This window comes from Talpa occidentalis, unplaced genomic scaffold (assembly GCF_014898055.3).
Source record: "Talpa occidentalis isolate TD23 unplaced genomic scaffold, MPIMG_talOcc4v2.1 talOcc4.7, whole genome shotgun sequence".
Taxonomy (NCBI): Eukaryota; Metazoa; Chordata; class Mammalia; order Eulipotyphla; family Talpidae; genus Talpa; species Talpa occidentalis.
Genome location: NW_023605083.1, coordinates 109,958,083 through 109,982,168, shown reverse-complemented (window position 1 = coordinate 109,982,168; position 24,086 = coordinate 109,958,083). Strand labels below are relative to the sequence as shown.

At 50.1% G+C, this 24,086-nt stretch overlaps 1 protein-coding gene and 1 long non-coding RNA gene across 5 annotated transcripts in view; one reads left to right on the top strand and one right to left on the bottom strand.

Annotated features, from left to right (window-relative positions):
• The window catches only part of CUEDC1 (CUE domain containing 1), a 72,394-nt gene that overhangs the window by 24,798 nt on the left and 23,510 nt on the right, over nt 1-24,086 (bottom strand). The window lies entirely within an intron of this gene.
• On the top strand, nt 16,530-23,594 carry LOC119232680 (uncharacterized). 3 transcript variants are annotated; one of them, XR_005122176.2, is made up of 4 exons: nt 16,530-16,774; nt 16,995-17,346; nt 22,901-23,035; nt 23,269-23,594. It is a non-coding gene; the product is annotated as an uncharacterized LOC119232680 (long non-coding RNA). The 3 variants fall into 3 exon arrangements; XR_008549753.1 differs by having other exon boundaries at nt 16,990-17,346; XR_005122175.2 differs by lacking the exon at nt 16,530-16,774 and having other exon boundaries at nt 16,898-17,346.

The following is a 24,086-nucleotide window of genomic DNA, read 5'->3' as shown; positions in this document are numbered from 1 at the left end:
ACTCCAAAACAGAGTTTCAAAATAATTTATTCAGGACTAGGAAATATAAGACACACATGTCACTACTTCTATCCCTGGCCCTTAGCAGACATGACTAATCCATCTAGGTATTATTGTCCTATGGAGCCCACACCGCCTCAGAACCCTTTTCAACACAGCAATCTGGGCAAGTCACTACCAAGTGATTAGAGCCAGTGAGCAAGATACAACCTGCTTGCCAGTATTTTATTTCCCGTATGAAGGATAGGCCCTGATTTTACTTTGTCTCATGAGGAATCCAGGCTGCAAAAGCCAGAGGGGCCAGAATGAGGTCATATGACCCCTGAATGCTTGTGTAACCATTGCTAAGTCCTGGAGAAACCTCAAGTGGGTAATGGCAGCATTAATGGATAGGCTGCTGGGCCCAGGGCAGCTGCATCCTTGTCCAACTGTCACCTCAGACACGATGGGGGTGGGGTACAGGGAAGTCTGCCCAAGGTGCTTGGCTTTGGAGTTGGAGAGGCCCCAAGATGGGGAGGAGAAAAGGGGGTTGCAAGAGACGGGAGAGAGGCTCTCAGGGTGTGAGCGTGTGCACATGTGCGGAACACCCAGCGGGGAAAAGGGACATCCCTGACAGAGGCACCTTGTCCTCCTGCCCCTGCACAGGCTTGTTTTCTTCCCAAGTTATTAATGTCACTGAAGCTTCAAAAGCCGGGTGACCTTTAAATGCCGAGCCTCCTGCTCCTGCCCAAGGCGCGGAAATGGCTTAATGGAAACTCAAACGGCCACAGCTGCTGGGACTTCAACAAAGCCAGCCTCCTTCCCAAGCACCCAGAGCTGCAGCAGCCACACCTGTGCCCGGGTCCAGGGCTGCCAGCAAGGACCCTCAGGCAGCCACTAGGGAAAGGTCAGGCTGGACCTGAGAGGAAAAGAGGAAAGACTGACTCAGTTCTTCATGCCCCGCTGTGTGACAGGGGTGCAGGGCAGGGACTATGGCAAGGGGTTTTAAGGGAAGTTAGTAAGGTTCCTCACGCATGGAAAGCCTGGCTCAGGGCCACAGTCCTGAGATGCTGTTGTTCATCTCTGTCCTGAGGCCCAAATCCAGAGCTCAGCTGCCATAAAAGGTACCATCAGGAACCAGCTCTGTCTTCCAACTGAAAACATGTCATCTGTTCGGTTCATCTTGGTGTGAGAATGGTAATAACAGTAATGATGTTAACATAATGCTGCTTTTTTGGGTGCCAGTAACTCTTCCAAGTACCTTGTGAACGTTAACTCTTTTTATCTTCCTCACAGCCCTAAGAGGTACATATTACCACAGATTTTTTTTTAAAAGATTATCTTTATTTTTTTTAAATATTTATTATTTTATTTTATTTTATTCTGGGTAGAGTCAGAAGCGCAGGAGGGCGAGAGAACTCACCAGAACCAGAGCGGAGCGCAGAACAGGCAGAGTGACGAAGTACACTGCTGAGGGGAGCAGCGGGTGGCAGGAGAGGTCTGCGTGCCATGTGGGACCCTCGCAGGTGGCCGGGGATTGAACCGGTGCTGCAGAGGCTGCGGGCAGCTTCGCAGCCCAGCGCTCAACCGCTGTGCCACCAGGGAGGCCCAACCACGGATATTTTTTTTAAAGATAAAATAGCGAGGCACAGAAGAACTGATTTGCTTGTTTACGATCACACAGCTAAGTGGCCAAACAGCCCAGAAGGTCTGATTCCAGATTCAACATTCTAAATCCATGGGGCTCACCCCTACCCAGAGTAGTCCCTGGAGCGGAGGAGAACCCGCAAACACAGCAAGAACTCAGCAAGGAAGAGCTAAATTGGAGAGGCCGCAGGCGCCCGGTGCTCTGCCTGGGGAGCAAAGGAGTCAGCGGACAAAGCTTAATCAGGAAGGAATGCCAGAACCATGGCAATTTCCTTATAAAACCTTTCCCACCTTATCAAGGTTGTCTAGTTGCCAGGGCAACCATTTTCCATTTCTACCTGAGCCAGTTGGGACTATTTCCACAACAATCCCTCTCTCCATCAACAAATGCCGCCGGCTCAGCCAAGACATTCAACCCAGGCACCTAGGAAGAGTCTGAGCCTCAGGGGACCGGGGGGGGGGGGGGGGTGCTGCTCCCCTGCTCCACTCAGGAGCTGCAGCACTGAAGGCCTTCTTTGGACTAGCTGGAACCTGGAATCAAGGGTGCAATGGGCCGGAATGGATGGAGCAGATCTCTATGACCCAAGCAGACAGGTGAAGGAGGAGTCCAGGAGCCCTCAGTGGCTTCTGCAGGCTTTTATTGGGATTTACCAGGTGCATGGCAGGGGTACTGGGGGGCCGGGAGGCTGGCAAGCCTCCCAGCCCCCGGCAAGTCTTCACTCTTTCTGGGCTCTCCAGCATCCTCTGGGGTGGGGGGGGGGCGGGGTCTCTGCTTCTCTGCTCTCTCGTGCTTCTGCTTCTACTGCTTCTCTTCTGCTGGCGTCCCCAAGATGCCGCCCTTAAAAGCCCAGTCTTAGCCCAGGTGAATCCCATCTACCTATGCCCACACCCTATTCCAGGTGCCCACCATCAGGCATGCATTCAGGACCGCAGGGTTCCGTCATCTATCCTGATGGCAGGAGGGCAGAAAAGCCTGATACGTCTACCTTACCCTATACAAAGGGCCATGACCCAGACTGGGAGGAGGGGGCACGAGCACTCAGGCACAGGGCCAGTGAGGCTGGGCTGACTCCAGGCATGAGCTGGTGCTGGCCCAGACCCAGCCCAGTCCTTGGGGAAAGAGGAGCCAGTGCGCTTCCCTGAGCCTTAGGCAGTTAGGCTGATGGCCCCTCCACAGGCTGGGCCTGGACGATCTGGGACTACGTACTGAGATCTGGAAAACAATGGGAGACATCTCTAGGCTCCTGGACAGGCTGTCATTGACACTGCACAACTTAGTATGTGAACATGCCCCAGGAATCTAGGTCAAGGAACCCAAAATTTAGGGAGGGGGTGCTCAACTCGAGCAGAGAAGGATCCTAGGAACAGAAATCCCAACCCCTGCCACCTCTCTTGTTTCAGAGGCAGGACCAGGGCATAAAGGGCCCACTGGGGCAGAGCAGGTTGGGGTCTGGCCAGGAAGCTCCTCACGGAGAGGAAAGTACAAATTGATTTTTATTGATGCTGTGTCTGGGGCCTTAGCTCCAGCTGACCTCAGCTTACATCCTAATCCTGCTGCTTACTGGGCCAGTGGAACTTCTCTGAGCCAGTTTCCTTATCTGTAGAAGAGGGTACCTGAATCTCCTCAGATGGGCTCCTGAGAGGGGTTCATGTGATGGGTATCCACTGACTTTTCAGTGGAGGGCAGTCATTAGGATGTGACTGGCCCACCACAGCCACTGAGTTCTTAAGGGCTGAGTCCGGAACCTGACCTAGAAGTCAGGCCAGGGGTTATGATCTTGAATCCAGCCCTGAAGGAGAGTGTGCAACACAAAGGCCTTCCCCAGCGGCCTCTAGGATCTTGGGCTGGAGGGTTCTGGGGCCCTTAACTGGAGCATGGCATAAGCCAACCATCCCTTCCTGTCTGATCCTGCCTGCCCCAGCTATGCTTCCAGGAGAAGGGGCACAGGGCCTGGGCTACCCGATCCTCCCACTTCTGCTGGGGGGCGGCGGGGGCCGGGGGAGAGACTAGGTGGCTCCCTCTGTGGGTGGGGAGCACAGACCAGTGGGAGCACAAGCACACAGGCAGAGTGGCCTTAGAATTGCCGCCTCTGCTGCTGAGGAATGCAGGCCCAGGGCTGAGGGGCAGGGCCTTGGGAAGGCGGGTGGCCACGGCAGAGCTTCAAAGAGCAGGAGGCAGCTGCAGCTGAGAGGGCCATCACCCACCCCCTCCCAGGCAGTCAGGACACCATCAGAAATTCCACCTCAGCGAGAAGGCCCAGCCCAGACAGCAGATGGGATTGTTTAGAGCCACTTAGTAAGCCAGCTACTCCTCCTAACCACAGGCAGCTCCCTCCTCCTGGGCTCTATCCCTTCAGTCTGTGGAGCAGAAAAGCCCCCCTTCCACCAGGTGCCCAGAGGCTGTCAGGCATCCCTTATCCGCCCGAGGCCCTCACTTGTCCACATTGCCTGACCTCCACCCACTCCCTTGTCTACACAGCGCCCCCCACCCCTCCCCCACCTCCCACCCCCGCCCTGGAGTCACCACAGTGAGGAAGGTAGGAAAAAACTTCATGCTCTCACTTCTAGATTGTGCATGCTGCTCAAGATCAGGGAGCTTAGTGGCTATCAACCTGGGATTTGAACCCACATCTCCTGGCTCCTGGGCCCAAGCTTGCCCCTGCACATAGCTGACGAGCCTGCACTTGCACCTATGCCAGCTACTTGAGCCCATTCCCTCACACGGGGCTGTTTGCTCTTCCTCAGGCTTCACTAACATGGAACACAGACTCTGGCTTTACGTTTGGTCTGGACTCTCATCTAGTCCAGGCACTCAATCCACTCCTCTACCCACCAACTCTGAAACACGCTCCAACTGTATGCAGTGATGTGCACTAACAGCACAGTCTTCCCACAGCCCAAAAGCCACTCAACTTCCCATAGCAAAAGCCACTCCCTTCACTAGGCTGCTAGCAGGGCCAGATGAGGCCGAAGCCCATTCTCTCTTCCTCATCTGTGCACAGAACGGGTTTTTACAGCACCTGGTACAGCAGTGAGGTTGAGCTGACCTGACTTGCTGCAAAGCTGGCCAGAACCCGGAAGTGGCCCGGCTTCCTGGTTGCCCACAACACCAGCTCTTAGAAGGGAGTGCAGGGAAGGGTGTCAGGTTTCCATCGGATAGTTGGGAGGAGGCAGGAGCTCCTGAGGGTCTCAGAACCAGCCTTCTTTGCCTCCAGGGACCCCCCATCTCCCCTGCTGAGTGGGAAGAAACAGTACCTATTCAGTCTGACCTTTCCTATCTCTGAGACCTCCCAGGATCAAGGACATGGGTGGGATGGAAGATGGGTCAGAGAAAAGTACCGCTGCACTAGGTACAAACCACCATGCCACCACTGCAGAAGGAGGTCCCTGCATTCCAGTCCCCAGGGACTGAAAGGACAAGCACCCTTTCTGCCAGTGAAGTCCTTGGCAGTCCATTCTAAAAACACATTTAGAGGCCTGCCCTTGCTCCCTTTCCCCAGCAATTATGCATAATCAGAGAACCTGCCATTTACTGCAAGCCATGCAAAGTGTTTCCTGTGTATCATGTCATTTAATCCTCATGATAATCTATTACTGTAGATTATTACCTTCTGCCATTATCTGAGCCATTTTAGATAGGGATACCGAGTCATGTATAACCGAGAGGTTGTCCAAGCTTGTGCCACCTCCAAACTGCATGACCTTACAGGACAGAGACCAGTATGCCTGTCAAGTCTCCTGACACACTAATTCCTTCTCCTAACACACCAGGTCATTCTGATCCCCAGTAAAATGTGAAGACCGCTACCTTATAGTTAGGAGCCCAACACTAATCAGCCGAGTGACCATTTTATCTCCTGGGCCTCCAGGTTTCCATCTGAAAAATGGCCAACGGGGACTAAATGATCTCTAAGACCCCTTTCACCCATGATGCCCTCTGTGTCCACCATGAGTACCCAGATGGCCCACAGGTTATGAACTGAATTTCATGGACTATTCAGCCCCTGGAGTAGCCAATGTTCACTGTAAATACATGTTAAAAAGAGTTCCTGTCTGGTCGGTTTAGGGAAATCTGCAAAAATACCTTATCTCTGGCTCCAGGCCCTAAACAAATGGCTTTTGGATTATCCACGCCACCTCCCTGCTCCCTTGAACATTTATTTTCTTCACTCTAGACTGAGCCAACCAGGATTCTGTACACAGAGTCTGCACACCTGGGCTTAGTCAACAGTCATCAAACAAAAGGCATTGCCAAATCACCCCACCAGCCCAGACTTGCACCCTCTGTCTCACAGGGACACAGTCAGCCGGGATGGACCCTGCATGCCCCCTTCGTCCTGTAGAAGAATGGGCATGGGTGGGGGGAGGGCCAGACAGGGAGTGTAGCCTGAATAGCCGCAGCCAACAACTGGGGTTGTACGGTTAGCCAGTCTTGAGTGAGAGGCGATGTCACAGGGAACACCCTGCAGTTGCTGGGACCTTCCAAACACACTGAGCTAAACACTCCTCAGATCCTTGGCTCCCAGGTGATCACCATTAAAACAGGATGTATTCCACGAGTGCTAAAGCATTGCATGTTGATGGCAGACACGACTGACATACTTCAAGATGCATCCTTGACAGTTGAGTTGTGGGAGTTATCAGCATCCACAGAGTCATACTACCTTTGTGTATGGGGAACCTATGTTCACATGTGCAAAATAAGCAAAGGGGAAGGATGAGCAGGAAAGGCAAGAATGAAAACTCAGCTTCCACAGTGGAAAACAGCCGGGAATTGTAGCCAGGGACTGTTGATCCTAAACTTTTAAGAATCCCAAAATAGATCATGCTCTCACTCTGAGCATGCTGACTGCCCCCAAATGACTGTGCCTCACATGTGCACCACACTTCACAGTTCTCAGAGCTGGAGGACAGTCCACAAAGTTTTTCCACCAGACAACAGGCAGGGCATATACAGCAGCAACTCACCCAGCCCTATGCTAGCCACTGCACCTACAGGAATCCTGGCAACAGTGCTACCAGGCAGGAAGTGCTATTTTGCAGGTAGGAAATTGAGGCAGAGAGGAATTAATTGACTTGTCTGAAGTCTCAAAGCCAGAAAGTGACCAAGTAAGAATTCTACCCTAAAGTCCACACCCCTAACTACTCACCACACCATCACCCCACTTATAATGGTGAGCCTCTGCACATCTGCATGAGCAAAAGAAGGAAACTGAAGTTCCAGTAGGGCTGGGACAGGGGGTCAGCTGGCGATGCCACCTCCAGGCATCCTGGAGCAGGAAAGAAGTGGCCAGGTGTAGCAGTCAGGAGAAGAAAAAGAAGTGGGTGACCCCAGGTCAAAGCCAAGCTGGTGAGTTGGTCAGCTCCATGCTCCTCTGCAAAGGTGGTGATGGCTGAGGGGAAACTCCTACTCCCACCCTGCTGGGACCTCCCTGCCCCAGTCTGGCTCTGGTCAAATTGTGCTTCCATCCTGACCACATCGGGCAGCAGCTGGAGTGAGTCAGGTCCGGCAGAAGGAAGTGGCCACACTCGAAAAATCATTAACATGCTGGGCTGAGCGTGGGGCTTTTGTTCTTGAGCAAGGACTGTAGCATTTCACTTTCAGGAAGGAGCTAGGAGGGTGGGGCTCAGAATTGCACAACCCAAAGCACAGGCTCAGACACACACAGGTCCCAAGTGGAAGTCTGTTTAGACAGGCCCCCTGCAGAAAAGTACCCGCAAACCTACAGCCCCTCAAAGGCCAACCCATCTCCACTGTACTTTAAATCAGAGCTCCCAAAGCGGGTAAATGGAGATGCTGTGGTCAATCATCTTCCATGGCGGGGAAACCAAGCGAAAGGAGGAAGCAGAAAGGCAACCACAACCACTGTGGGAGTCCCAGATCTGAATCTGGCTGGGGCTGGGGGGGGGGTGGTCCCAGCTCTGGGAAGGTGGCCTCCCTGCACTACCACCCCCTCCAGAGGAAGGCAGGCCTCCTCCTCTCATGCAGGTGCCACGTGTTCCCCATGTCGCCCAGACGCAAGGAAAGTGCAGCAAACCAACCACCCTCTGGCATCCCAGCAGCCCTGAGACAGCAAGACTGTGTCCAGGGTAGCAAGACTGTGTCCAGGGTAAGGTTTCAGCCCCAGCAGTGATGGGAAAGCTAGTGGAGTGAATGAGCTAATTCTGGAGGAGGGAGGGTGCAGGTTGGGGAGGTGAGAAGGAAGGAAGACAGAAAAGTCAGTTAACAGGGGAAATTTTTTTTTTCATGTAATACAAACAAAAAGAATAACAGTCTTTTGAGCAAGCCCCACAAGGCCTCAGCAGAGCTGGGATTGTCCCTGCATCCCAGGGAATGGGCCCCCTGCTTCCCCCTCCCCACCTTGCAGGGGTCAGTCAGAGGCTACCCCTGCTCCCTTCCTGTGCCTCATTACAGCTTAACCTCCAGGCCCGCAAGGAAATTGGTAGAAATAGGACCCTTGTCCTTTGTCAACTACAAAGTAAACAGCTCCCTGGGGGGTGGGGGAATCCACTCACACTCTCAGACACCCCCTCATTTCTCCCCACCCTCAGCTCCTGCGCTTGCTCCACTGGGGGTGGCAGCTTGTTTGGGGAAGTTGCCTGTTCCATCCGTATTGTGCGACGTCTGGCAGGGGCAGGCCACCCACCAGGTCCAACTTACCCCCCTCAAAGCTTCTCTGTTTGCAAAGGGCTTTCGGGGACAGGAAGCAATAAACAGAGTCAAGCGGCCAAGATGCAGGGGCTGATTATGCAGTTTATGGATTTTCCAGGCCTCTTTGTACTCTCCCACCAGCTGCCTGGGGCCCTGCAGAAAAAGGTATTGGCAAAAGACAGGCTGGTCCTTGGCTTGAAAGGCGGCCTTTTGCCAGATCTAAACTGGATCTCCCAGAGTGTGTGAAGGGACTGTGTGCCTTGATAGCCCCCCAGCACTTTCTCATAGACCCAACAGAAACCCTGGCCCCACCCCACACGATGTATGCCCAGGCATATACACACATTCTCTCTCTCTCTCTCTCTCTCTCTCTCTCTCTCTCTCTCTTTTCTCTCACACACATACCCTCTGCTCCCCTCTCCACCCATCCATCCGGAGGGTGCTGCCTGCTCGCTGAGGCCAGGTGGGTGGCCCTCCTTCACAAAGCAGCTCACAGTTCTGCTTAATTTAGTTGCCCCGAGAGCAGAGGGCAACTTGGGAAAAGCTGAGACTGGTGTGGAGGGTGGTGCTGGGCTGGATGGCCTCCCCCATGACTATTACAGCTCCTATTCCCCAAACCAGCTGCCATCTGGTGAAATGGTAGTTTGAGTGTGCAAAGCTGTAAGTGCAGAGAGGTTTGTGAGAACAAAACCCACCAAGGAAGCCCACTTGCCTCAATATCCAATAACCAAAAACTTGCACCAGGAACATCCACAAAATGCATGCAGCTGAGACCTTCAGGTACCAACAGGGACTGACATGAAAAACCAAGTTGCCAGGCCATGTGTACACGCTACAGTTTTTGTTGAAGTGTCAGAGTGTATACTTGAATCGGCACCAAATACTAAGTGGCAGTTAGCTAAAAAGTAGTTGTATGAGGGAGAACTTTCGCTGTTTATGCTCCTCTGCATCCTTTGAAGTTTCTACAACAAACATGCATTATTTCTATAGTTTTAAATTAAGAATTAAAAAAAAATAATGAGGTAACTTGCTGGTGTGAATGTGAAACAATACAGTCAATGTGGAAAGCAGCTTGGCGGTTCCTCGGAGTGAAACACAGAAGTACTATATGAGCCAGCAATTTCACTCCTCAGTATCTACCCAAAGGAACTAGAAGCAGAGATTCAAACAGGTGTTTGTACACCAATGTTCATAGCAACATTATTCACAGTAACCCAAAGGTAGAAGCAATCCAAGTGTCCATCAACTGGTGACTAGACAAAGAAAATGTAGTACATTCATATGCAACAATGGAATATTACTCAGCTGTAAGACAGAATGAAATTCCAACATATGCTACAACAGGGATGAACCCTGGAAACATACAAAGTGATAGAAGGCAGACACACAAAGGAACAAATATTGTAGATGACGGATTCCACTTCTGTGAGCTATATGGAACAGGCAAATTCTAGGAGACAGAAATTAGAAGAGGGGTCACCAGAGACTGAAGGGATGGTGAATAGAGAGTTACCATTTTATGGGCACAGAGTTTCTGCTGGGAATGATAGAGATCTGGAAAAGGACAGAGGTGATGGCAGTATGGCACTGTGAATATACTTAATGCCACTGAATTGCAACTTAAAAATGGTTGATGTGGTGAATTTCAAGCTGTCTATATTCTACAACAATAAAAAATAAAGACATAGATCAAGCAGGAGGAGGCCCTGGGTTGGAGAAGAGGCTATGAATCACCGGGCAGAAGAGGGCACTGCTTGGGCTATTCAGAGAGAGCAACCAGGGCACAGGAAATCCTGGCCTGCACAGAGGGGCTCTGTCCCCATCTGCATGGAATGGGCCAGAGGACAATGACACCCCTGTTGACCAGGGCTGTTCACATGGCCTGCAGAGTCACACATTCCACGGGGATGGGGGGAGATGGTGGTGCAGGGATGCTTTCTGGGACATTTGGAATCACTAGCTTATGATATGTTAGGAAACAGCTCTGAGAAAAGGTTAGTGTGCTGGAGAATGAAGCGTGTGTCTGCCAGTCTTAGCGGGAAGAGACAGGAGAGATGGCTTGCCTGCAATGCTGGGGGAGAGGAAGCGATGAGCAGGAGTCTAGAGACAGGATAAGCAGAGGCTCTGTCCTCAAGGGTGTGCTGGCAGGCAGAAATCACTCACTTCATTCATTCAACAAATATCACAAAGTAGGATAGACTAGGCAGTGGGAAAGTGGGGACCTGGAAAGGGGGGAATAAGAGGACCAGCTCATCTAACAGATACCCTAGTACACCTTCGGGCCCATCATCCATCTTTTTTTTTTTTTTTTTATAGAGGCATGTTTTTATTTATTTATTTATTTGTTTGTTCGTTTGTTTTTGTTTATACATGCACTGGGTACAGTCTGAAGCGTGGGAGGGTGAGAGAATTCACCAGGGCCAGAGCGGGGAGCAGAGCAGGCAGAAGGACCGAAGTACACTGCTGAGGGGAGCAGCGGGCGGCAGGAGAGGTCTGCGCGCCATGTGGGACCCTCCTCCGGTGGCCGGGGAGCAGCCGGGAATCGAACCAGCGCCACAGAGGCTGCGGGCAGCTTCGCAACCCAGCGCTCAACCGCTGCGCCACCGGGGAGGCCCCCATCATCCATCTTGCTTCAAAAATACAGACAGACATACAACGAGCAACCGAAAGCTAACCCCGACTCCAACCTTTTGTGGAAGGCAAAAATCCTTCTTTACTTGAAGCCAAGCTATTCAATCCAAAATAGGAAATAAGATCGAAACTGCCAACCTGGGCTGCCCACCCTGGTGACTGTGCCTTACACACACAAGTGTGCCTGCCAGCCAGGTACCACACCTTGACCAAACTAGATTCTTTCTTCCTAAAGGGGAGAAACAAAGAGGAGCAGGGGCATGTGGGGGTAGTGGGGGACACCAGGTGTCGAGGTATGTGATGGTGAATTCAGACTTTTCAGATACACCATTTCTTCAGGTCTTACCCTGCTCATCTCCAGTTGCTGGAGGACAAAGAGATGTCACGCATGGGGGCACATCTGTGGCCAGTGGCCACTCTGCCTCACTGGAGATAAGAATATGTATTTATTTTTTTCTAATATTTATGCATACAAGAACTGGGGTACAAGCCAGAAGTGCGGGGATTGTGGGGGCGCTGTAAGAGGATTCACCAGAGACAGAGTGGGGAACAGAATAGGCAGACTGACAGAAGTACACTGCTGAGGGGAGCAGCAGAGGGTGAGTCAGGAGAGGTCTGCCGTACCATGTGGGTGGCTCCCTGGCCGGGGCTCGAACTTGCATTGCAGTGGCTGTGGACAGCTTCATAGTGCTGTGTCTTCACCCCTGTGCCACCAGGGAGGCCCAGAGATAAGAATATTTAAACACCAGACTTTGTTATAAAAGGACACACTACCCAGGGCCTTTCTGAAATGTGTAATGTGTGTACACATGCCTATCTGAGAATGCAGGCAGCCCCAAAACACCTCAGCTTGGCCTCTGATGGCCTTCTCAGACCTACTCCTTCTAGAACTATACTGTCCGACAAGAGAGCTATTAGTCAAGTGTGGCTGACTTTAAATTTTAATTAAAGAAAATTAAAATTCAGTTCCTCAGTTCACACTATCATATGTCACGTGTTCAACAGCCACTTGGCTAACTGCCATCACACTGAATGGTACCTATTTTAGAACAGTCCCAACATGGCAGAGACTTGTGTCAGACAATGCTGTTCTAGAATCTAAAAGGAAGAGGCCCTCTTCCTTTATAGTATGAAATCCTGGCTCACTGTAACTGAAGAATTTCATTACAAGTATCTGGGGGAGACCAAGGAATCCCCTAACAGGGAAGCCTTTCCACATCCTCTGGAAAAGGCGGGTTAGTAGGAAGATACCCTCTCCTGGGCAAGCAGAGCCAGGATGAGTACTAGATCCTCTGCCCACTGGTAACCTTGGCCTCATGCAAGACCAAAGCTTTGTCCTGGTTTCTGTGAAATTCAACACTTTGGCAGAGAGAAGCAGAACCTAGTTCAGAATTCAAGTTCTGGTTTCAACACTCTCAGGGGCCTGGTCTCAGAGGACCAGACTCAGACAGGCCTTCCCAGTTTGCCTTGGCAGGAGGAAGGGGATTCTCAGCACCAGGGCTCATCCACAGTGGCCGCTCCTGGGTGCATGTGGTGACCCTGGCACAGCCTCTTAGGCTTCTCCGTAGCAGTGGAAGGAATTGGGGAAACAGGGCAGCTGCGACAGGGAGCCATGTGGGGGTGGGGTATGTTTATTAAAAAAAAAGTCTCAAGAAACCCAATGGGTCAGGGTAAGGAAATAAGCTGAAAAAGGGTTCTAACCACCACACAATGACTGGGTCTTCGGGCCTGTCTATACATTTGAACTAATCAGAGAAATAAGCCAAGCCAGGTCCCACCCACAGCGCACATGGCACATGATGACAGGAATGCGGCCCCTCCTGCCTACCAACCAGCCTCCTCGAGGATGCCCCCATGTGAGTGGAAGGGACATCACCATTCTCCCCCAAAGTGGCCTTAACTTGGCCCTGAAAATCAAACAAAATGAGCTGTAAATCAGCATTTTCCTCCAAGAATCAGAAGGCTGGAGACTAGGGGGTTGGTTAGCAGACAAGTCAAGTGTGGGGACAACAAGGAGGGAAGACCCCAAGGAGAGGGTTCAAGAACTGTGTCTGCCCCTGACACATGGACCCTCAAGCAAGTGCCTTTTCCTTCTCATCTTTAAAAATAAAGTAAAATACATAGGGTCTCCCCCGGTGGTGCAGTGGTTGAGCGCTGGGCTGCGAGGCTGCCCGCAGCCTCTGTAGTGCCGGTTCCATGCCCGGCGAGGGTCCCACATGGCACGCAGACCTCTCCTGCCGCCTGCTGCTCCCCTCAGCAGTGTATTTTGCTTCATCTGCCTGTTCTGTTCCCCGCTCTGGCTCTGGTGAAGTCTCTCACCCTCCCGCACTTCTGACTGTACCCAGTGCTTGTATAAATAAATCTTTTAAAAAAAAAGATGTAGGTCCTTAAAAAATAAATAAATAAAATAAAGTAAAATATATAGCGAAAACTACACAAAACAATTAGAAGCTTAATAAATCAACATAAGGGAAACACCTTGTAACCGCTCATGCCAAGAAAGCCGAGCAGCCACCCAGAACCGCCTGCAGGCCTTGGGCTGACGTCTGCAGGAACCACTTGGTTGCCTTTCTTTATGACTCAAATGTGCAACCCTGGACACTTGCTTTATTCCTGCCCAATGTTTGTCCTTTAAGTCTATTTTGATCCACAGGGAATCCCTTTCCCCCGCCCCACCCACCCTACAATTTATGAATTACAGAGCCCAGGCTGTAAGGTAGTCAGCTTCCTTGCTGACTGAAGTTCATGACTTAACTCTCCTTTTCTCTGTTAACCTCAGTTACTTCTTCCTTACCAGCACCATCCTGCTCAACTAACGGAACTCCTGTGATGATAAAAAGATAGTCTAAAAACACAGGGAAAGACATATATTTTGTTAAGCAAAGACTACAGGATGCAAACGACACACACAGTATGCTTTCAATTACACACAGGAAAAAATGCATGGGAAAGGGCCGGAGGGAAATACACCAACATGGCCACCAGCGCCCCGCACAGTGGAGATCTGTTTTCACACACCCGCCTTTTATGCTTTCTTATGTTTTCCCATAACTAGCATATAATAATCAACTCCTTTATAAAAGAAAAGAGAAAGAGTGCTTGAAAGTGTGGCATAGATCAAATGTGTCACCGGGCTTGTCTGCTCACCCTTCACAGGACCACTTGACATGGTCACCAATTCTGCCGAAAACCTCAGCACCCCAAGCCTGCTTCCCTGGATGTCTCCTAACTGCTCTTCCATCTTCCCTCCTATCTTTTCTCTGCACTTCCAGCTGCCAACAGAAGAACTAAGTCACCTCCAAGCCCCTCAGCCTCTCATGTAAGACCAGACCCCTTCCTTCCTCGGCAGCTGGGGTACCTCAGGGCTTATGAAACACGCAATGCTGGGCTACACTCCCAGAACTCCTGGTTCCCTGGGTCTGGGATGGGGCCCAAGACTGCGCATACCTGGGAAGTTCTCCACTGACCCAGAGACCACTCTTGGGGAACGCTGATTTGCACCTCTCCTCCATCCACCCCCAACAAGCCCTCTCACCCTTCAAGAGCTAACTCAGGTTCCCCTTTTCCATGAGGCAGTCTCTGGAAACTTCAGCCAGTATTGATCTCTCTGGCTCTCTGCTCTGCCACTTAGCACTTAAGAGGCCTGGTGGTCTGGGAGAGGTGAGGGAACTCTTAGGGGTTAGAGTGCTGGGCAGTTATATCAACAGTGAGGGCAGAGACCGGGACAGACACTTCTGCAGGGACCCTCACAGCCCAGGAGGTCCTCTTCATGTCCTAAATGAAGCGAATCTGTGCTATTCACAGACACCACAGGCTCATGCACAGAGTTCTAATTATCCACTCCTCCATCCACTATTGGTCAAAAAATGCTTAGTGAGCACCTACTGTATGTCAAGATGTATGAGGTAAGAGTGTCTTTTCTACATGGAAACAGAATTACAGTAGGATGAGTTACAACAGAAACCTGCAGAGAGGTTTCTGGAAGGAATCCTCCCAACTGTAGCAGATGTCGCCTGCTCTCTGGCCCCAGAGACCGCTAAACACACACCCAACTGCAGTCTGAGGTGCAGGTGTCCCGGCTGCCAGAGCATACACAGCTGCGGCCACACCTCAGGTCACCATGGTAAAGGCTTGGCTGCCAGTCTCCAGCTCTGTTGTTCCCCAGCTAAGACACCCTGTACTCAGGACAGGATTTATGGGTAGATGTTGTTAAGAGAACAGATGTCCAGACAAACAGGCAGAGCAACTGGGAACAATGAGTGTGATTGTACAGGCCCAGAACCCACCAGAGGGCAGCATGAAGACACTGCCTCCTAATGAAGACTGTAAATGTCAGAGGAGCAGACCCTGCCCCGTTTCTTCAAACACCTGGGACTCAGGACACACAAGCTCTCTGTCCACAAGGCATACTGAGCAGGCTGTGGAGACCACAGATTCCGTAAAGCAGATGTTGGCTTCTGTGACCTCAGAAACTTTTACTTCTTTGTGCCCTGGTTTCACTATCTAATAATATCTTTTCCTTAAATAACAAAGCCAAAATAAAAAAATAAGATGATAGAGATCCCCATTAGAAGAATAAAATGAGATTTAAAAAAATAGGTAGGGCCTGCTTTGTGGCACAGGGGCCACAAAGTGCTATCACGCTGTCACCGCTACTGCCTGAGGAGCTACCCACATGGTGCAGCAGACCTCTTCTGTCTCGCCCGCTGCTCCCCTCAGCAGTGTACTTCAGTAGATCTGCCTGTTCTGCTCCCCACTCTGTCTCTGGTGAATCCTCTTACCCCTGCACCTCTAGCTTACACCCCAGTTCTTCTACGCAAAAATAATTAAAATTTAAAAAACAAGTAAAAGAAAAAAAACTACAAGGAGACTGGACAGGAAGAGCCATCACTGCCTCAGCAGGGAACCCTAAATGTATCTAGATATCCTAGGAGCAGTGATTCTCAGCCAGGTGCAGTGGAATTTGAGGAGCATTAGAAACACAAAGCTATTCAATCAGAATCTCCTGAGGTAAACACAAGCCCCATTCTCCAAGTCCCAAATAAGTCAAAGAGGCTTGGGGTACTCTGGGTTGCTCCCAGTTAAGAGACTACCCCAGAGCAGGTTAGGTAATTACCATCTAAGATGGGAGAAAGGTCAGGAACAGTGGCTGCAGGAGCTGGAAAGTATCAAGGCAGCCCAGAGACCAGCTGGAGAGAATATATTCAACACTGAGGTCCCCCACTCAATGTACCTCCCATTCCAGGGATCTGGTTCTGGAGGAGGTTTCAACCTCCCAGGGTAGGTCAACCAGTCCTCCAGTGACCTGTTGTTCCAGCCCAAGTATGGCTGAATCCCAGGTTATTCCTTCTTCTGGCCGGCATTGGCCACCGCCCTGCCCACACCCTAACACCTCAGCTGCAGAAGTCGCACCCTGACAAACTGAGTCTCTTTATTTTCAAATTCAGGCTTTAGGCCTTCTCCTTCAGGAAGTCTTCCAGATGCACTCCTGGTCACCCCCCATGTGACCTTAGCCTTTAAGATTCTTGTTGCTCCTGCATCATCAACATGTCAGCACTTAGTCACATGATATCATAATTGCCCACGTGCCAGTTGGTGGTCCCAACAGACAGTGCCCACCTGGACAGTAGGGCTTCTTTTGATCTCATTCAGTTCTCTGTGCCCAAACACCAAGCTCAGTGCCCAAGCATAGAGCAGACAAAATATATGCATATTTATGATGATCAGAAGAAAGGGAGGGGAGGAAATTTTAAACCAAACAGCTACACTAGGCAAATTTTTCAAAGCCTTAGGGAAATTATAGCAAACACTTTTTTTTTTTTTTGCACTTCCTATGTGTCACAGAGAAGATTGAGACACAGGGAGGTAAGTGCGCCCACGGCAGCAAAGCTGGGCGAGAACCCAGGCAGTTTGGCTCCACAATCCTTGTTCTCAACCACTCTGCTATGGTATCTTTGGCTCAAAGGGAAATAGATTTTTTTTTTTAAATCTTGAATTTAAAAAAGCCAACTACTTCTGAAGCCCTTACTCCCTGGGGTTTCAGGGTCACAGTAACTCTATACTTCACTCTTTGGACAAAGCACAGGTCCAGGCGGCTGTCTGCAGGAGCAGGAACAATTTGTCTCTGCTAAAGGCTTCTTTTGATAAGGCGGGAGAGCCCAGGAGTCAGCAGGCCCAACTGGAGCTCCCGGGGTCAACTGAGAAATAGGGAGAGGAAATCATGCCCTCCATGCTCTTGGTGTGAAAAGATGTTTCTCCCCCATACCCAAGTCTCCTGGCCTGCTGGTTGCGGAGCAGCAGAGGGGGATGGCCTGCACCTGCCCCAAGTGGCCTACACCTGCCCCAGGGGCAGGACAGTGAGATGGATGCCCCACAAGTCTAGGGGCTCTACACAGGAGAGGTGGAGAAGAAAACTGGGAATCCTGAGTGACATAAAAGTAAGTGGGGAAGTAAAATGTATTCAGAGTCAACAAGAGCAATTGAAAATGAACCATATGCCAGGCACTTGGCAAGATGAAGCCCCACAGTCTTTATTTAATTTTCACACCAACCCAAAGAGGCAGCTACTTATTCTCCTTGTTTTACCAACAGGAAACTTTGGCATTGTTCTGCTGGAAGGAGAGAAAGTAAGGAGGCAACCCTGAAAATGGGGTGTGTTTAGCCACGGCTGAGAAGAGATTTAAGGGTCTTTGAATTAAGTGTTAAGGATACTTATTCTTTGTTCTCTATCTTTCTTAAAGGCAGAACAAAATAAAAAGGGATTTAGGTTAGATTCCAGAAGAAACTTCCTGACCGTAAAACACCTTAGAGTTCACTACCCAGTATAGATCCCTGCGAACTGCAGCTCCCTTCAGTGCCCATTCTGTAAGAGGGCTACTGGAATGACTTGAACTTTCTAACCATGAAAGCATCACCTAACTGGTTCAGAGGTCTCCTCAAGCAGGTTGGCTCCAGCTCTAGACTGAAGGAGGTTTTTGGGTACTGCAAATCTGAGGTTAAACAAAGAGATGGGTGGAGAGTTCAGAGAGTAAAGTGAAGTTTGGAGCAGGGTGAGTCAGTCAATGAGGTTAGCTTGATTGTTAGAGTCAGCCTGAGGTGTTGCTAAAGCCTGTTTCCCCTGCTGGATAACATCATTCCTTGAAACAGCAGTGATAGCAGGGCTATGGAAAGCGTGGCAGCCAAACAGCCCTGGTAGAAAACTGTTGCTTCACTACAGGAAGCCAGGTCCCGTGTGGGCCACCTTGTCCACTGTCACTTCAATGCTGGGAGGACCGTGAGGACACTGCAGAGCTACCCTGGGCTGCTCCAGCCAGCATCTGTTCTCTGGCCTGGAACAGAAGGTTCCCGTAAAGGTTGTTATTAGACATGAACGCAGGGCACCCTGAGCTGGAGGAAGAGTTGAGGGTGGGGGGAGTCTGTATCATAAGGTGAATGTCTCATTTCAACCCAGGCAATTCACTGGTTTGAATTAAATGCAGGATTTACAGTTCACCTACAACTATCATGTGACAATAACTTTGTAGCTTTACCCAGATGCGGGGGTTCTTTAAGGTAAAGGAGTCACATTACCAAAGAGGTCCAAACTTCACCCTCTCAGGAGAAACCAAGGCTGGGAAAGGTTAAAGGTCACACCCAGGTGGTGCTGCCTAAGAAAGGGAGCTGGTGCCAGCTCTACCACGCGGCCTCCGCTCAGGGGCCAGCAGCTGCCTCTGAGAACAGTGCCTATACACCACCGCACACTCCCTTCTATCAGTGGTCTCAGGATGCATGACCACACAAGCCAGGCCAGGCCAGGGACCTCCCCCAGGGCCCCAGGCAGGGGGCTGAAGGACTGACTGTAGCTGCCCTGCCCTGGGTGCCCCAGGCCACCACAGAGCCTCCTGTCACCTCCTGGGCTGCCCCACCTCCCCTTTTGATCCCCAACAGGGGAGGGGTGGGCAGGGCTGAGAGGAAAGAAAAATCCCCACACAGCATCGATTTGCCCAAAGCAAAGGCAACACAAAGGCTGCACCTGTTTCCATGGAGATGCGATTGGGGAAGCAAAGGAACAAAACAGAGCAAGAAACACAAACCGGTCACCACCTTCCGGGCCAGTGTGATCGATGTTGGCTGGCCAGAGCCAGGCAGAAAGACAGCGGAAGGATTAAAGGTAATCAGAAGATCTAGAAGCCACACTGGCCGCCCTGGGTTGGTTGAGAGGAGGCCAGACATCTCCCCACCCCAGGTCTACAAACTAGCCTGCCCCCACTCTTGAGAAAGATCCTGAACAAAAAAAAAAAATCCCAAACAGAAATCCACAGTGACCGATTATTCACTTTACAAAAGGATTCTTTGCCTGACAAAGGGATTCCTTGAAACAACGAACTCCCCTGGTGGCTTGAAGCATTTGTTTTGTTTCCTTATTTACTTCTCTGAGGGAGTAACTTCAGCTGAAAGTTTGTAAGAAAAGAGGACAAAATTCCTAAGGGGAAGGAATGGAGGGGAGGGAAGGAGACTCTGTTTAGAAAACAACTGTTGAGAGAGGCCCACAAGCAATTGCAAAGGGGGCTGCTTTAAAACAGAAAGGTAAGCTAGAGCCGCCACCCCCACACCCCGGTCACCGCTAAGGACACTGGAACCTAAATTACAGCCAGGAGGTTGGGCAGCAACTGGTCCTGACAGGGTGGCTACCAAAAACACAGGCAATTCACAGAGCCAGTGGGCCGAAGGCAGGCTTCACCCCTGGGGCATTAGGTCCAGAGGCTGTAACTCCCCCCAGGGTGGAGAGTGGAGGAAGTTGCCAGCTGAGGCTCAGCAGATGGGGGGCTGAAGAGCAGTAAGGAGAGCCTCTGGCTGGCTCTCCCGGTTCATCAGGTGACACGTATTAAGAGCCTCTTGGAGCATGTCGCCACCCTGGGAAGGGACAATGCCAGGCACCGGCACAGCCCTGTCCATGGAGTCTTAGCCAAGCCTTCCTTCCACTCAGCCTTTTTCTGAGTATAATTCCCACAGGGAACAAAATAACAAGCGTAACAAGAACAATATTTACGGAGCTTGCTGTGTGGGCCACACGCTAAGTAGCCATTGTCTCATTTACCCTCTCAACACACACCCCCCACTCCCCGCCCATGAGGAAAACACTATTCCTACCCCCATTTCACCATGTTGAGACAGGCACAGAGAGATAAGTAGCTTGTCCAAGGTCACACAGCTAGTAAATGGCAAAGCCCGGATTTAAAACACAGGCCTACACAAGCTCAAAGTCTGTGAAGGTGAGGGAGGCTAAACGCCGGCCACCTCAGCCCGCTTAACAGAGGTGCTGTGGACGAGAGGATGCAGGCAACTGGCCTGGAGGCAGAGATAGGCTCTGAAGATCAGTTCTTTCCATCAGTTCTTTCTGGCTTTTCTGCTTTGTCTTGCCTCCGCAGGGAAAGCTAGCCAGCTCTCTTGGTGGGGTACATGGACAGTTTTGGGCCTGTTTGTTTACCTCTTTGCAACAAGGAGTCTTCATTGTAGTGCCACCTCACTCGGAGAGGAACTGGGAAAAACATGGGGTACTGGTCCCAAGTGTCATCAAGGAGCCTGTGTGAAGAACAGGCTCCTCCCAGCTCAGTCTCAGATTCCTGAAAATGCACAAGCTCTGGGGTGACCCACGACATGTTCAGAGAGCCCTTCCTACCTAGGTACATTTGGGGAACCCAGGGACTTCCTGAGGGTGTTCACATATGGCTGGCTTTGAAGGAATCCACTTCCAAAAGCTCCATAATTGCTCTGGCTGAGTTTGCCCATCCAGGGCTTTGAAAACACGCATTTGAAGCAACTGTATGACATAGAATGAGCATGGATATACACACTACTTAAAGTTACCATAATAAATTCTATGGTTACTCCAGCTCCCACACCACAGAGGGCCATGCACATAGTATGTTTGCAAGAGAAACAGCTGCACTGTCTACGACAAGCCCTATACCTAGGACCTGGGTGTCAGTTTGTCTTTGCTACTTCTTAGCTGTGTGGATCTAGTTAAGTCACCTACATGCCCTGAGCCTCAGTTTCCCCATAGGTAAATGGGAATAATACTATAAAGGGTATATTAAAAACCCTAATGATAAAAGATTAAATGAACAGTGGGGAAGTACATCAGCATAAACAGTCCTAAATAATAACCAACAGCAAGCATTTTCTGTTTGGCTTAGACAACTTTATGGTATGTGTTTCCAGGTAACAATAGCAACCAATATTTATTAAGCATTTGCTCACTATGTGCTAGGCACTGAACTAAATGCTTCACAGGGGCCTCCCCGGTGGCGCAGCGGTTGAGCGCTGGGTTGCGAAGCTGCCCGCAGCCTCTGCAGGGCAGGTTTGATCCCCGGCTGCTCCCCGGCCACCAGAGGAGGGTCCCACATGGTACGCAGACCTCTCCTGCCGCCCGCTGCTCCCCTCAGCAGTGTACTTCAGTCCTTCTGCCTGCTCTACAACCCGCTCTGGCTCTGGTGAATTCTCTCACCCTCCCGCGCTTCTGACTGTACCCAGTGCTTATATGTATAAATAAATAAATAAATCTTTAAAAAAAAAAAAAAAGATTTATTAAAAAAAAATAAAATAAAATAAATGCTTCACAGGCCCACTCCATTTTGTTTTTCCCCACAATTCTATGGACAAGGTGTCCTTCTTACCCCCAATTTGCAGGTACAGAAAGCTTATATGCGTGCCCCATTCACTCAGCTTGCAGTTAAGGCTGTGGGTCCATTTGATCCAGAGACTGTGCTCTATACAGGCCCACTCAAAAGTGTGGCCTGCAACCGGCAGCATCTGCACCAACTGGGACTTTATTAGAGATGCAGGATGGTCCCAGGCCCTACTCTGAAGTTACTGAATCAGAATCTGCATTTTAGCAAATCTGCGGGTGACTCATATGCACATCCAAGTTGGAGATTCACTGCTCTAAACCATGAGTCCAGCTGATTTACCATTCTGGTTTTATCTTGCTGAAGGTAATATTAGAATGTTTGCTTTCTCTATGCATACACACAGCTGGCAATTAAAGCAGGCAAGATGGTTGGGGATCATAATAATCCGTCAGTAACACATGCAAAATGTATTTTTAAAGAAGGGCTAGGAGGATCCAGCCCTTCTGAGCAGTGGTAACGGGAGCGGGGGGAGGTTGGTCAAAGGGGGCTTTCTCTTTGTTATTTGAAAATATTAATAAAAATAATGTGTAGAGGCTGTATGATTAAAAAGGAAAGCATGTTTTAAAACTGGAAAGCATGTTTTAAAACTGGAAAGCATGTTTAAAACTGATTGCATTATATGAGCTCATGAATCCAAGGCTATTAACAGTTGCCCCCTCCAGACCCTGGAAGGCAAAGGCAGGGAGAAAACCAGCAACTGGTGGAACAAAAGGGTTGCTGTTCCTGGAGCCAGAAGACCAGATTCTAGTCCAGGCTCTGCCCCTAATTTGATGGCACCTCAACATTCTCACTCAGCACCTAGGCCTGTTTCAGCTTAAGCTTCCTGTCTCCGATTTCCTATAAAAGGGGGGTAACCCCACAGACCCATCTAGCCCCATGGCACTGCTGCAGGGATCAGCAGTGAAATGCATAAAAGGTCTCCCTGAACTGTAAGGTGCTGTAGAACTCAAGGGCAGAGTGTTTTCTTGAAAAGAAAAGCGATGAAAAAAGCAGTGAAACATTCATGCTCGCTCATTCCATTCCCTCAACACAGATATTCCATGACTTTATAAGGAAGATACACAGAGTAACCTGGATTAGATTCCGTGGGAGCCTCAGGCTGATTTTCAAATCCTTATTCGAACTTAGAAGTTAGGCTTGGATGTGGTTCAAACCATGAACAGAAAGGGCTATTTCTCAACGTCTGGCCCATTTGCTTTGCACTTCTCGCCTGCTTTCTCTGCAGGCTCGAAACTCCTGGGGAGGTTCTGTTTTAGGGTTCTGTGTATTTCCTGTTTGGGCGCAGGGGCGGTACTCCACTTTGCTTTCTATGACTCCCTAGGGTGACCATGCACATCTGCCTCGCAGCTGCTCTCCGAGCAAAAGACTTGAGGTCTGCTGTCTGATCTGCTCCTGCCCAACACCTCAGTTTCCCAGCTTTAATGAAAACTCAAGATTTGCAGAACTGGAGAGAGCAGTAAGTGCTATCCCCTTGCATATCTGGGGAATGCGGAGTTTGGGAACAGAGGGATTAGGTGACTTGCTCACACCCCCACAGCTAGCTTAAAATGAATAGAACTGCACAGGGTTCTATGGCCCCAAAGTCCAGGCTTTCTCTGTGACCGTTGGAAATACCACCTTTCCCTAGGATTTCTCTATCATTTTTCACTTGCCTGTCACTGACCTTGCCTCTCTGCCCCTTCATTCTAGAAGACACACAAATTTGAGACTAAAAGCCACTGTGCTTCTCCTCAAACTGAACCATCCTAAAACCACAGTCTGAAAGTATCATTGAAACTGAGCCAGAAAATAATCCCCTGTCAGATTTTCCAAGGAGAACCAGCCCTGTCTAAACCATTATAAGCTTCAGTTACAGTAAAGTAATGGCAAAAGCGGCCTCCGGGCAGACAATCCCTGCCCCACCGCCTGCGCCTGCGTGGGTTTGAGCGCCTGGATTCACCTCTCTGAGCTCGGGTTTTCTCATATGTAAAACAGTAAGAGGACTATCATCTTTCAGATTTGGAATAAAGAGTCTCGAGAAGGGTAAAGGTCTTCAACCACAATGGGAGCTTAATAAACAGCAACTGTCACCATCAGGATCAAAGCCGACAGTACCACCCAGCCCAAAGACAGGGGCTGAATCCATTGTCCATTCCAGCTGCACATTAGAATCACCTAGGAAACTTTTTTCTTGTTCTAATACCTGAGCCCAGACTTTATCCTCAGTAATTCTGATTCATCAATCTGAAGTTGGTCCTAGGGAATCTGTACAATTTTTAATAGGTGATTCCAATTGCACCTGTGGTTGAGAGCCATGTGCTCCAGTTCTGCAACTCACTGCTTCTCAATCTTTCACATGCACACAAATCTCCTCAAGATCTTGTTAAAATGCAAGTTCTGACTCAGTGGGTTTGGTGCGAGGCCTAAGAGTCTGCATTTCCAACAAGCTCTCAAGTGATGCTGATGCTACTGGTTCATGACTTTCTGAGAAATAGCACCCAAAACTCAAGGTCTTGGGCCTTCCTGGT